Source organism: Panulirus ornatus, chromosome 30, assembly GCF_036320965.1.
Source record: "Panulirus ornatus isolate Po-2019 chromosome 30, ASM3632096v1, whole genome shotgun sequence".
NCBI lineage: Eukaryota > Metazoa > Arthropoda > Malacostraca > Decapoda > Palinuridae > Panulirus > Panulirus ornatus.
The window spans coordinates 19,216,426-19,230,915 of NC_092253.1; the positions used below are offsets into that span (position 1 = coordinate 19,216,426).

Consider the following 14,490-nt stretch of genomic DNA (forward strand, 5'->3'; position numbering starts at 1 on the left):
TGGTCAACAGCTAGCGAGCTGAGCGTCACATGGTCAACAACTAGCGAGCCGAGCGTCACATGGTCAACAGCTAGCGAGCCGTGCGTCACATGGTCAACAGCTAGCGAGCCATGCGTCACATGGTCACAGCTAGCGAGCTGTGCGTCACATGGTCACAGCTAGCGAGCTGTGCGTCACATGGTAACAGCTAGCGAGCCATGCGTCACATGGTCAACAGCTAGCGAGCCAAGCGTCACATGGTCAACAGCTAGCGAGCCGTGCGTCACATGGTCAACAACTAGCGAGCCGAGCGTCACATGGTCACAGCTAGCGAGCTGTGCGTCACATGGTAACAGCTAGCGAGCCATGCGTCACATGGTCAACAGCTAGCGAGCCATGCGTCACATGGTCAACAGCTGGCGAGCCGTGCGTCACATGGCCAACAGTTAGCGAGCCGTGCGTCACATGGTCACAGCTAGCGAGCTGTGCGTCACATGGTAACAGCTAGCGAGCCATGCGTCACATGGTCAACAAGTAGCGAGCTGAGCGTCACATGGTCAACAGCTAGCGAGCCATGCGTCACATGGTCACAGCTAGCGAGCTGTGCGTCACATGGTCAACAGCTGGCGAGCCGTGCGTCACATGGTCAACAACTAGCGAGCCGAGCGTCACATGGTCAACAGCTAGCGAGCTGAGCGTCACATGGTCACAGCTAGCGAGCTGAGCGTCACATGGTCACAGCTAGCGAGCTGAGCGTCACATGGTCAACAGCTAGCGAGCTGAGCGTCACATGGTCAACAGCTAGCGAGCTGAGCGTCACATGGTCACAGCTAGCGAGCTGAGCGTCATATGGTCAACAACTAGCGAGCCGAGCGTCACATAGTCAACAGTTAGCGAGCCGTGCGTCACATGGTCAACAGCTAGCGAGCCGTGCGTCACATGGTCAACAACTAGCGAGCCGAGCGTCACATGGTCAACAGCTAGCGAGCTGAGCGTCACATGGTCAACAGCTAGCGAGCCATGCGTCACATGGTCAACAGCTAGCGAGCTGAGCGTCACATGGTCAACAGCTAGCGAGCCATGCGTCACATGGTCAACAACTAGCGAGCCGAGCGTCACATGGTCAACAGCTAGCGAGCCAAGCGTCACATGGTCAACAGCTAGCGAGCCATGCGTCACATGGTCAACAAGTAGCGAGCTGAGCGTCACATGGTCAACAGCTAGCGAGCCATGCGTCACATGGTCAACAGCTAGCGAGCCGTGCGTCACATGGTCAACAGTTAGCGAGCCGTGCGTCACATGGTCAACAGCTAGCGAGCCGTGCGTCACATGGCCAACAGTTAGCGAGCCGTGCGTCACATGGTCACAGCTAGCGAGCTGAGCGTCACATGGTCAACAGCTAGCGAGCTGAGCGTCACATGGTCAACAGCTAGCGAGCTGTGCGTCACATGGTCACAGCTAGCGAGCTGAGCGTCACATGGTCAACAGCTGGCGAGCCGAGCGTCACATGGTCAATAGCTAGTGAACCGTGCGTCACATGGTCAACAGCAAGCGAGCCGTGCGTCACATGGCCAACAGTTAGCGAGCCGTGCGTCACATGGTCAACAGCTAGCGAGCCGTGCGTCACATGGTCAACAGCTAGCGAGCCATGCGTCACATGGTCAACAACTAGCGAGCCGAGCGTCACATGGTCAACAGCTGGCGAGCCGTGCGTCACATGGTCAACAGCTAGCGAGCCGTGCGTCACATGGTCAACAGCTAGCGAGCCGTGCGTCACATGGTCAACAGCTAGCGAGCCATGCGTCACATGGTCAACAGCTAGCGAGCCGTGCGTCACATGGCCAACAGCTAGCGAGCCGTGCGTCACATGGCCAACAGTTAGCGAGCCGTGCGTCACATGGTCAACAGCTAGCGAGCTGTGCGTCACATGGTCAACAACTAGCGAGCCGAGCGTCACATGGTCACAGCTAGCGAGCTGTGCGTCACATGGTAACAGCTAGCGAGCCATGCGTCACATGGTCACAGCTAGCGAGCTGTGCGTCACATGGTAACAGCTAGCGAGCCATGCGTCACATGGTCAACAACTAGCGAGCCGAGCGTCACATGGTCACAGCTAGCGAGCTGAGCGTCACATGGTCAACAGCTGGCGAGCCGTGCGTCACATGGCCAACAGCTAGCGAGCTAACCTGTCTTTTGAAATGTGCGGCAGGTCATAGTTATTGGGAAAGACATGAGAAGGTAGAGAGTTCCAAAGCTTCGACGTGTAGGGGAAAAAGCAGTTATCAAAACGGCCCACCCTCGAGTTGCTGATGGCCACACAATAATCAAGTGACGCAGCAGCTTGCTGAGTATTGCGTGGTCTAGCTACTGGTGGGGGCACACAAGCAGCCAGCTCTCGGGAGCAAAAACCAAAGTAATACCTATAGAAGAGGGTAAGTGAACCATCACTGCGGCGTAGGACAAGGGGGTCAAGTTTGGAAGTTAGCCTGGGACGATTTATAAGGCAGACCGCTTTCGACTCCATTCTGTCAAGTAAGGATGCAGAGCTAAAACCACCCCAAATGAGATCAGTACACCATACAAAGACGAATCAATCCCTTGTACAAACGGAGCAAGTGTTTAGAAGAGAAGTTTCGACATCTAAACAGGACACCCAGTTTCTTATAGGCAGACTTGGCTATTCCCGTAATGTGGGGTTCCCAAGAAAGAGTGGATGTTACAGTAATGCCAAGTATGTTCATTGAGTCAAGACATGGCATTACAGAACCGTCAAGGGGGAGACGAGAGTTAGGAGGAGTTTTCCATTGAGGAATGGGTAGAAACTGGGTCTTGGAGGCATTAAACTTAACCTGGTTTTGTCTACCCCACTGAGATATCCCGTCCAAGTCTGAGTTCACTGATGAAGTTGTGTGGAGACGAGATGCAGATCGAGTCAGAGAAGAAGGAGCAGAATTGAAGGATGAGGAGGAATGTAGTGTTGAGTCATCCACGTATGAGTGCACTAGATTATTTGTGGGCGAGAGGATATCGTTGAAAGAAAAAGGAGAAAAGGAGTAGGGGACAGGACAGAACCTTGAGGGACACCGCTGTTGATGGAAAAGAGGAGAGAAGCTCATCCATCAACAACCACAGAGACTGATCGGCCAGAGAGGATGCTAGATATGAAGGATGGATGGGCAGACAGTCGGGACAATATGAACAGGTCGCTATCATAAGATATTTTCGCGCCCAAAATGATGAGAAAAATAAACAAAAGTGCTATTCATAGCACATGATCAACATATGCTATTAGCAACACCTTCTCAACAAGAGCAATATCACATCATCAACAAAAACTTTTGGCAGCACCACTTCAACAAATGCTATCAAAAGCACCTGATCAACACGTGCTATTAGTAGCACTTCATCAACAAGTACTATTAGCAGCACCTCATCAACAAGCAAATAGATCACAAACGGGCAGTGTAACTTGGCATGAAGTATAATGCTCTAACATATCCAGCTAGCTGACGGTATACTGGGTTATATCTACGGGTATGTTCACCCTGAAGCGTATACGAAGAGAGAAATCTCTTATGAATCAGTTTCTTGCTGCCAATGGTGCGGGCCTCTGCCCCCAGCCTGAGAGCAGACGTTATGTATGGTGATGGAATCAGCGTGGACCAGACCTGCCTCACCCCGGCCGCTGTATAACTTGACGCCTGCTACAAGGGCAATCCCTGCCTCCCTCTGGACGCCAACAACACTGCCTCCCTCTGGACGCCACCAACACTGCCTCCCTCTGGACGCCAACAACACTGCCTCCCTCTGGACGCCAACAACACTGCCTCCCTCTGGACGCCACCAACACTGCCTCCCTCTGGACGCCACCAACACTGCCTCCCTATGGACGCCACCAACACTGCCTCCCTCTGGACGCCACCAACACTGCCTCCCTGTGGACGCCAGCAACACTGCCTTCCTCTGGACGCCACTAACGTGAACTTTGTGTTCATCTCAAGTGATACTTAACTGAAGGCAGAGACACAGTGCAGGTGTACAACACTGGCAGGTATGTTGCACGCCATATATTCCTTCATGTTATGATCTGCTGAATGTATTGAGGGTACTAGAAGCCATCTGCCAGCTGGCTGACTTCAGCATTCTGAAGGTGGGATCCTTCAGGCCAGCCAGCTGATCTGCTCAGGCTCACACGATCAACTTATTGAAGCATTTCGTGATATTTATCATTTCTAAAGTCCAAGTTTTCATCTTCGGCGCCAAGAAATAAGCCTTGTTGTTCTGGTATGTTCGACCCACCTTACTGGCAAACTCTTAAGGATCTCATTTCTTGATCATGATTGGTGAATGTTCCATCATCACTTGATAAATGAGCCAATTGTATTCATGATCTTATCCTTGTCTTTAACACATGATTCTCTACATTTCTTTTTAACGTTTGAGGAATGATTTTTGCAATATTTTTCTTGATGACTTTCTCCCTACTCTCTCTTTCTAATCTTGTGTACATTTCATGGTTGGATCTTACTTGGAATACGCTTTTCACTCCTGCTCACTAAATATGACCAAAGGTAAATAAAGACTTGCGGATTTCAGAGAAACGCGACCAAACTAACTCCTTCGGTCAGTATAAAAATATCTGATAATAAAAGACTCAAACACCTAAAATTATGTTATGTATAACGGTGTAGTCCCCCTGGGGAAGTGCTGTATAACAGTGTACTCCCCCTGGGGATGTGCTGTATAACAGTGTACTCCCCCTGGGGATGTGCTGTATAACAGTGTAGTCCCCCCTGGGGATGTGCTGTATAACAGTGTAGTCCCCCCTGGGGATGTGCTGTATAACAGTGTAGTCCCCCCTGGGGATGTGCTGTATAACAGTGTAGTCCCCCTGGGGATGTGCTGTATAACAGTGTACTCCCCCTGGGGATGTGCTGTATAACAGTGTAGTCCCCCTGGGGATGTGCTGTATAACAGTGTAGTCCCCCTGGGATGTGCTGTATAACAGTGTAGTCCCCCTGGGGAAGTGCTGTATAACAGTGTAGTCCCCCTGGGGAAGTGCTGTATAACAGTGTAGTCCCCCTGGGGAAGTGCTGTATAACAGTGTAGTCCCCCTGGGGATGTGCTGGAGGTTTTCAAAAATCAAATCATCATTTCGGTATTATGATACACGACGATTTCTTCATTTTATACAACGATTCATAAATAATGCTATGGTACGAACACAGAGGGGAGGTGATGAAGATATTCCTCTCCTACATGTAAGATGTTTGGACACTGCTAACAGATCGTCTCCTGTTGTACAAGATGATGAAAATAGCAAATATCTTCAAACTGAAGCTAAACAACAACTTTATTGACACCTGTCTGTGTAAACAGGGAACATCCATGCTACATACTACTGTTTCCTCATTGTTTGCCTACCAGCAGTTGAGCCGGAGGGACAGGTGGGTAGACAGCCCCCCTCCTGTTTGGCCGTCCTGTTTTTGCCATAATCTTCAGACCGCCATAACCATCAGATTGGCTGTTAGCTGCCCTTCCTCATGCGCTCCAGTGTTATCTGGACGCCAACAACACTGCCTCACCTCTGGACGCCATCAGTACTGCCTCCCTCTGGACGCCATCAATACTGCCTCCCTCTGGACGCCACCAACACTGCCTCTCTCTGGACGCCATCAACACTGCCTCCCTCTGGACGCCATCAATACTGCCTCCCTCTGGACGCCATCAATATTGCCTCCCTCTGGACGCCACCAACACTGCCTCTCTCTGGACGCCATCAACACTGCCTCCCTCTGAATGCCACCAACACTGCCTTCCTCTGGACGCCATCAACACTGCCTCCCTCTGGACGCCATCAACACTGCCGCCCTCTGGACGCCACCACACTGCCTCTCTCTGGACGCCACCAACACTGCCTCCCCCTGGACGCCACCAACACTGCCTCCCTCTGGACGCCAACATCCACAACATATACAACACATTATCTCATCCCATCATCATATTTTGGAATTTATAGAATCTGTTATTACGACCCCTGACTGGCTGAGGACACAGGACCTGGTTGACGCTTCTGAAACCAAAGGAACGCTCTCTCTCTCTCTCTCTCTCTCTCTCTCTCTCTCTCTCTCTCTCTCTCTCTCTCTCTCTCTCTCTCTCTCCGAATTAAATCCTGACTTTAATGAGAATTTGTACAAGATTTCAAGATTTTTCGAAGAATTTTGTGACACAGTTATGGTGCAAAGTTACATTATATGTAACGAGCAAACCTGGCTCAATACAGAAGCCCTACTCTCAGAATAGCTCTCAGCTCAGACCAGCCGTCCTAGTCTCACAGCAACGCTCAGCTCAGTACCACCTGCCCTGTGTGGTGATTGTGGCCCTCATGTGTGGCAGGACAGTTGGTGATAGTGGCCCTCATGTGTGGCAGGACAGTTGGTGATAGTGGCCCTCATGTGTGGCAGGACAGTTGGTGATAGTGGCCCTCATGTGTGGTCAGGACGGGAGATAGTGGCCCTCATGTGTGGTCAGGAAGGGAGATAGTGGCCCTCATATGTGGTCAGGAAGGGAGATAGTGGCCCTCATGTGTGGTCAGGAAGGGAGATAGTGGCCCTCATATGTGGTCAGGACGGGAGATAGTGGCCCTAATGTGTGGTCAGGACGGGAGATAGTGGCCCTCATGTGTGGTCAGGACGGGATATAGTGGCCCTTATGTGTGGTCAGGACGGGAGATAGTGGCCCTCATGTGTGGTTAGGACGGGAGATAGTGGCCCTAATGTGTGGTCAGGATGGGAGATAGTGGCCCTCATGTGTGGTCAGGACGGGATATAGTGGCCCTTATGTGTGGTCAGGACGGGAGATAGTGGCCCTCATGTGTGGTTAGGACGGGAGATAGTGGCCCTTATGTGTGGTTAGGATGGGAGATAGTGGCTTTCATGTGTGGTCAGGGCGGGAGATAGTGGCCTCATGTGTGGTCAGGACGGGAGATAGTGGCCCTTATGTGTGGTTAGGACGGGAGACAGTGGCCCTTATGTGTGGTCAGGATGGGAGATAGTGGCTTTCATGTGTGGTCAGGGCGGGAGATAGTGGCCTCATGTGTGGTTAGGACGGGAGATAGTGGCCCTCATGTGTGGTTAGGACGGGAGATAGTGGCCTTAATGTGTGGTCAGGAAGGGAGATAGTGGTCCTCATGTGTGGTCAGGAAGGGAGATAGTGGCCCTCATGTGTGGTCAAGACGGGAGATGGTGGGTCTCATGCGTGGTCAGGACGGGAGATAGTGGCCCTCATGTGTGGTAAGGATGGGAGATAGTGGTCCTCATGTGTGGTCAGGACGGGAGATAGTGGCCCTCATGTACGGTCAGGAGGGGAGATAGTGGCCCTCATTTGTGGTCAGGACGGGAGATAGTGGCCCTTATGTGTGGTCAGGACGGGAGATAGTGGCCCTCATGTGTGGTCAGGACGGGAGATAGTGGCCCTCATGTGTGGTCAGGACGGGAGATAGTGGCCCTCATGTGTGGTCAGGACGGGAGACAGTGGCCTTCATGTGTGGTCAGGACGGGAGATAGTGGCCCTCATGTGTGGTCAGGACGGGAGATAGTGGTCCTCATGTGTGGTCAGGACGGGAGATAGTGGCTCTCATGTGTGGTCAGGACGGGAGATAGTGGCCCTCATGTGTGGTCAGGACGGGAGATAGTGGCTCTCATGTGTGGTCAGGACGGGAGATAGTGGCTCTCATGTGTGGTCAGGACGGGAGATAGTGGCTCTCATGTGTGGTCAGGACGGGAGATAGTGGCTCTCGTGTGGTCAGGACGGGAGATAGTGGCCCTCATGTGTGGTCAGGACGGGAGATAGTGGTCCTCATGTGTGGTCAGGAACCTCATGTGTGGTTAGGACGGGAGACAGTGGCCTTCATGTGTGATAAGGACGGGAGACAGTGGCCCTCATGTGTGGTAAGGACGGGAGACAGTGGCCCTCATGTGTGGTCAGGACAGGAGATAGTAGCCCTCGGGTGTGGTCAGGAGGGGAGACACTGGCCCTCATGTGTGGTCAGGCACCTCATGTGTGGTCAGGAGGGGAGACAGTGGCCCTCATGTGTGGTCAGGACGGGAGATAGTGGCCCTCATGTGTGGTCAGGACGGGAGATAGTGGCCCTCATGTGTGGTCAGGACGGGAGATAGTGGCCCTCATGTGTGGTCAGGACGGGAGACAGTGGCCGTCATGTGTGGTCAGGGCGGGAGACAGTAGCCCTCATGTGTGGTTAGGACGAGCGGAGGGCAAGGATGGCGGTCTGAGGGGGGGGGGGTGTCAGGCAGCGGACTCTGACGTCATGGGGCGCCCAGTGGCTGCAGCAGGCGACGCCGCTACCATGCACGGCCAAGGCAAAAATCAATATTCCGTCGATACGATGCTAATGCTTCCAGAGTCGGGGCCATGTGAGGGTTCTCCTGTGGGCGGGTCAGGCCTTCAGTGGGACGGTGTGTGGACAGTGGCGTATGAAGAAGGGATGTCGGTGCAAGCACTCCAAGCACAGGGTGAGATGAGGAGGGTGTGAGGGGGAGAGGAAGCTGTAAGGGGCGAAGGTACGTATCGAGCGGTGAGGCAAGCAAGGGAGGCAAGTGAGGGTCGGAGGGTACACGGTCGTGGGGGGAAGGACTGTGAGGGACGAGGCGATGAGGCTCACTAGGATGCAGCGAGGGTCCAATGCAGGCAGTAAGGAAGGAGATGAGGGCCACTGGGTTGTGCTGAGGGCCGGTGGGAGGTAATGAGGGCCACAGGGTTAAGCTGAGGGACGGTGGGAGGTAACGAGGGCCACAGGGTTGTGCTGAGGGCCGGTGGGAGGTAATGAGGGCCACAGGGTTGTGATGAGGGCCGGCGGGAGGTAATGAGGACCACAGGGTTGTGATGAGTGCCGGTGGGAGGTAATGAGGGCCACAGGGTTGTGATGAGGGCCGGCGGGAGGTAATTAGGGCCACAGGGTTGTGATGAGGGCCGGTGGGAGGTAATGAGGACCACAGGGTTGTGCTGAGGGCCGGTGGGAGGTAACGAGGGCCGGTAGGAGGTAATGAGGGCCGGTGGGAGGTAATGAGGGATGATGGGTGTATCGGTCAGCGTTCCTGACCGTGACGCATTCACGGGCCGCCCAGGGTCAAGCGCATAGGTTCGAATCCTGGTTGTGGCAGCCGGTCCACAATCAACCCAGCCGTTCATCCACCCACCCCTAGGGGATGGTCGATAAAATGGGTATCTGGCTCAGGTTATGGCATATATATATATATATATATATATATATATATATATATATATATATATATATATATATATATATATATATATATATATTTTTTTTTTTTTTTCATACTATTCGCCATTTCCCGCGATAGCGAGGTAGCGTTAAGAACAGAGGACTGGGCCTTTGAGGGAATATCCTCACCTGGCCCCCTTCTCTGTTTCTTCTTTTGGAAAATTAAAAAAGAAAGAAAAAAAAACGAGAGGGGAGGATTTCCAGCCCCTCGCTCCCTTCCCTTTTAGTCGCCTTCTACGACACGCAGGGAAAACGTGGGAAGTATTCTTTCTCCCCTATCCCCAGGGATAATATATATATATATATATATATATATATATATATATATATATATATATATATATATATATATATATATATATATATATATATATATATATATCATTAATGGGATGGCTTTGACTAAGGCCTCAGTTGGTCGGATCGTCTTGGCTAACATAAAGAAAAATAAATTAGGGTCAGTGGGTGGTAGTGAGGGATGAGGGAAGGTAATGTGGGCCAGAGGGAGTTAATGAAGGCTGGTGGGAGGTGATGAGTGGTAGTGGAAAGTAATGAGGGACGGGAAAATATTGAGAGGTGGGGCAAGTAATGAGGTTGGGCGATAATAAGATGAGGATAATGAAGTGAGGAGCGGGAGGTAATGAGGGACTGGGTACGATGAGGGCAGGATGGTAGTGAGGCTGAGTTGCAAAGGAGTTAATGAACGGGAGGCAATGACGTGTAAGGACATATGAGTATTCCGGAAATGAAATGAGGTACAGGTGTGGTCAGGAGCGTGGAACATGAGGGGCGAGGCGGTGGTAGAGTTAACCAGGTGGAGGTAGCGAAGAATTAGGCGAGGTAGTGAAGCGTACTATACCGTGAAGGTCAGGCTGAGGCTATACGGTGGGATGACATCGTGAGGGCCTGCAGGGAGGTAATGAGGAGGATGAGATACAAAGGTCTGGGAAGAGGTAATGAGGTAGATGAGAATGAGGGTCGGGGGGTGGGGCAGCCAGGACAGAGGTTGTGAGGGAGAGGACATAGTGAGGGGGGCGGGAGGGAGACTAACAAATAAAGTGAGGGGTCCCAGAGGGTGTGAGGAGTGAGGCAGACAATGAGGGGTGATAGAGGCAATGACGGGTGAACGACCTGATTGGTGGGTAGTGAGGGGCGGGAAGAGATAGGATAGCTTCCCGCCGTTAGATGGACAGGAGGAAGAGATGGGGAGGCTTCACGTGGTAGTGAAGAGGTGGGAGGAGGTATGGAGGCTTCACGTGGTAGTGAGAGGTGGGAGGAGGTATGGAGGCTTCACTCAGGTAGAGGCACGGGAGGAGGTGAGGAGTTCCCCATCTCCTCAACATTCTTTGTCATACCACATCTTAAACCTCTGTATGTTGTTTGCATTTACCACATCCTCTCTTAGTTTACACTGTCTACGTCATCAATCTAGTTTAAGAACGTTAAGGTTGTGATCTGGTCACTCCCACTGTTCATGCTTCCATGGTGGCCAAAGTTAAAACCTCTAACTCGTGTCTGTAACTCTGCTTTCCTAACTCTGGTATCATCTTTGTTGTCTCCTTTGGACCTTCTCTGTTAGCTCGGTGTTTTCTATGGATGGAAGACCAAACTTCAAAAGCGTATTCTAGTTTTGGCCTCATGAAGGACAAGGCTGGTTGCTGGATATTGACTCACTCATCTGCCTGACAGATATTCTAAAATAACTGCCATCACAGTTCTTGTGAAGCGGGACTCTGGCTACAGGTTACAGACGATGTCTACTTCCTCTCCGACACGTATGTGTATCTTGAAACAAGTTGTCCACTTTCTCTCCGACACGTACATAATCTTGAAACTTGTTTCCTAATGAATGAGTCATCCCGAGGCCTCCTTTCACTATGCCTCATCGACATCACTTTACATTCATCTGGGTTGAAGGTGATGAACCAAGTGTTGGACTACAGTCTGTTTAGGTCCCCTTTGTCTGTTGATGCAATCCTGCTCACTCTTCACTTCCCTCATGACCTTAGCATCGTCTGCAAACACATTAAGGTAACGGTCTTAGAACACAACCTTACGGCACTCCTCTGGTGACCTTCACTCATGTCGAGAAGGCTCCTCTGACATGTATCCTTTCCTCCCTTCCACTGAGTCGTTCTTCTCCGTCAGTGGAATCTCCCACTTGTTTCCAGCCTTGTGATCCACGTTCTTAATCAGCCTCCAATGTGGGGCAGTGCCAAAAGTTTTATGCCACTCCAGATACAAACAATCTAACCAGCCTTCCGTTTTCTCCCAAGAGAGCGTTCACATACTCGTATAAAACACAAGCTACATCAGAAATTAAACATTTACAGTTGCAGTTAGGAAGATGACATCGGTATAATGATCTTCGATGACATATTGCCACAAGAGCAGTCCTTAGAAACTCTTTTAAATGGCGAATAAATTTCAAAGTTTCGTGGCCAGAACGCTCGAATGCATAACGAGAGAAATTAATTCGCATTTTCATCAGTTTACTGGTGGGTCCCCACACTGAACGTTATCAGTTTTAGTCGCCTTATTTGGTAAAAAAAAAAAAAAGCAGAATAAAAAACGCAAGTATCTTATCCAACGAGCCGCCTGAAGATAACCAACATTTATCTAGCTTGTAAAAGAGAGGGTTGATGTGTGGTGTGATACAGGCACTCAACATTATCACACTGGATATGACAGTCTTGCTCTCAACACATGCACCAGGCTGGACAAGTCCTGGATAATGATAACAACAAACTTGTAGGCCACATCACATTAAGCAGAATACTTTTTCTTCAACGGTTTTGTTAACATACGAGATGACTCACCAACACATATACGTGAAAACATAATCATAAGCACTCAAGATGCATGCATGGGCCGCTCAAGGTCGGGTCATCATGGGTTCGGATCCCAGCTCTTCCTCCTCCTTTGGGACTTGATCGATAAACTGGATACCACGCTCATAGTATATATATATATATATATATATATATATATATATATATATATATATATATATATATATATATATATGCTGTCTCCCGCGTTAGCGAGGAAGCGCAAGGAAACAGATGAAAGAATAGCCCAACCCACCCACATATACATGTATATACATAAACGCCCATACACACACATATACATACCTATACAATTCAAGGTATACGTACATATAAATACACAGACATATACATATATACACATGTAAATATTCATACTTGCTGCCTTCATCCATTCTCGTCGCCACCCCGTCACACATGAAATGGCACCCTCCGCGCGCGCGCGAAGTAGCGCTAGGAAAAGACAATAAAAGCCACATTTGTTCACACATGTGTGTAATGCACCGAAACCACAGCCCCCTTTCCACATTCAGACCCCAAAACTTTCTATGGTTTACCCCAGACGCTTCACATGTCCTGGTTCAATCCACTGACAGCACGTCGACCCCGGTATACCACATCGTTCCAATTCAATCTATTCTCTGCACGCCTTTCACCCTCCTGTATGTTCAGGCCCCAATCGCTCAAAATCTTTTTCACTCCATCCTTCCATCTCCAATTTGGTCTCCCACTTCTCCTCGTTCCCTCCACCTCTGACACATATATACTCTTTGTCAATCTTTCCTCACTCATTCTCTCCTTGTGACCATACCATTTCAGTACACCTTCTGCTCTCTCAACCACACTCTTTTTACCACACATCTCTCTTATCTTTCATTACTTACTCGATCAAACCACCTCACACCACATATTGTCCTCAAACATTTCATTTCCAACACATCCACCCTCCTCCGTACAATTTTATCAATAGCCCATGCCTCGCAACCATATAACATTGTTGGAACCACTGTTCCTTCAAACATACGCATTTTTGCTCTCCGAGATAACGTTCTCGCCTTCCACACATTCTTCAACGCTCTCAGAGCCTTCCCCCCTTCCCTCACCCTGTGACTCAGCTCCTCTTCCATGGTTCCATCCGCTACTAAATCCACTCCCAGATATCTAAAACGCTTCACTTCCTCCAGTTTTTCTCCATTCATACTTACCTCCCAGTTTGTCCCTCAACCCTAGTGAACCTAATAACCTTGCTCTCATTCACATTTCCTCTCACCTTTCTTCTTTCACACACTTTACCAAACTCAGTCATCAACTTTTGCAGTTTCTCACCCGAATCAGCCACCAGCACTGTATCATCAGCGAACAACAACTGACTCACTTCCCACGCCCTCTCATTCACAACAGACTGCATACTTGCCCCTCTCTCCAAAACTCTTGCATTCACCTCCCTAACAACCCCATCCATAAACAAATTAAACAACAATGAAGACATCACGCACCCCTGCCGCAAGCCGACAATCACTGGGAACCAATCAGTTTCCTCTCTTGCTACTCGTACACATGCCTTACATCCTTGGTAAAAACTTTTCACTGCTTCTAGCAATTCACCTCCCACACCATATACTCTTAAAACCTTCCACAAAGCATCTCTATCTACATCATAATATGCCTTCTCCACATCCATAAATGCTTTATACAAATCCATCTGTTTTTCTAAGTATTTCTCACATACATTCTTTAAAGCAAGCACCTGATCCACACATCCTCTACCACTTCTGAAACCATTCTCTACCACTTCTCAATCAATACCCTCCCATATAATTTCCCAGGAATACTCAACAAACTTACACCTCTGTAATTCGAACTCTCACCTTAATCCTCTTTGCCTTTGTACAGTGCCGCTATGCATGAATTCCTCCAATCCTCAGGCACTTCACCATGAACCACTGCAACACCATCCAATCCCGCCGCCTTGCCGGCTTTCATCTTCCGCAAAGCTTTCACTACCGCTTCTATGTTTATATATATATATATATATATATATATATATATATATATATATATATATATATATATATATATATATATATATATATATCGTAAATTAGATGGTGTTAACTACGTCACTGTGACCTCTCACCTAACATAAAAAATCAAAATATATCAGACGTCACAAAATACTGCAAGTTCACTACTGACGTTATCTGCGCCTCAAGAATTACATATAAAGATTATGATGCGTGTTTCCTACACTTACATATTCTTATAGTGTCTCTCTATCATAGTTACATATAAAGTTTATGATGTGTGTCTCCTACAGCTACATATACAGTGATGTGGGTCTGCCTATGTCATCTGTGTGACCTTCGTACTCTCACTCAC

At 49.4% G+C, this 14,490-nt stretch overlaps 1 protein-coding gene across 2 annotated transcripts in view; it reads right to left on the reverse strand.

The window, feature by feature from the left end:
* LOC139758438 (uncharacterized) overlaps positions 1–14,490 on the reverse strand; it is a 167,964-nt gene that overhangs the window by 119,481 nt on the left and 33,993 nt on the right. The gene's annotated exons all lie outside the window — the stretch shown is intronic.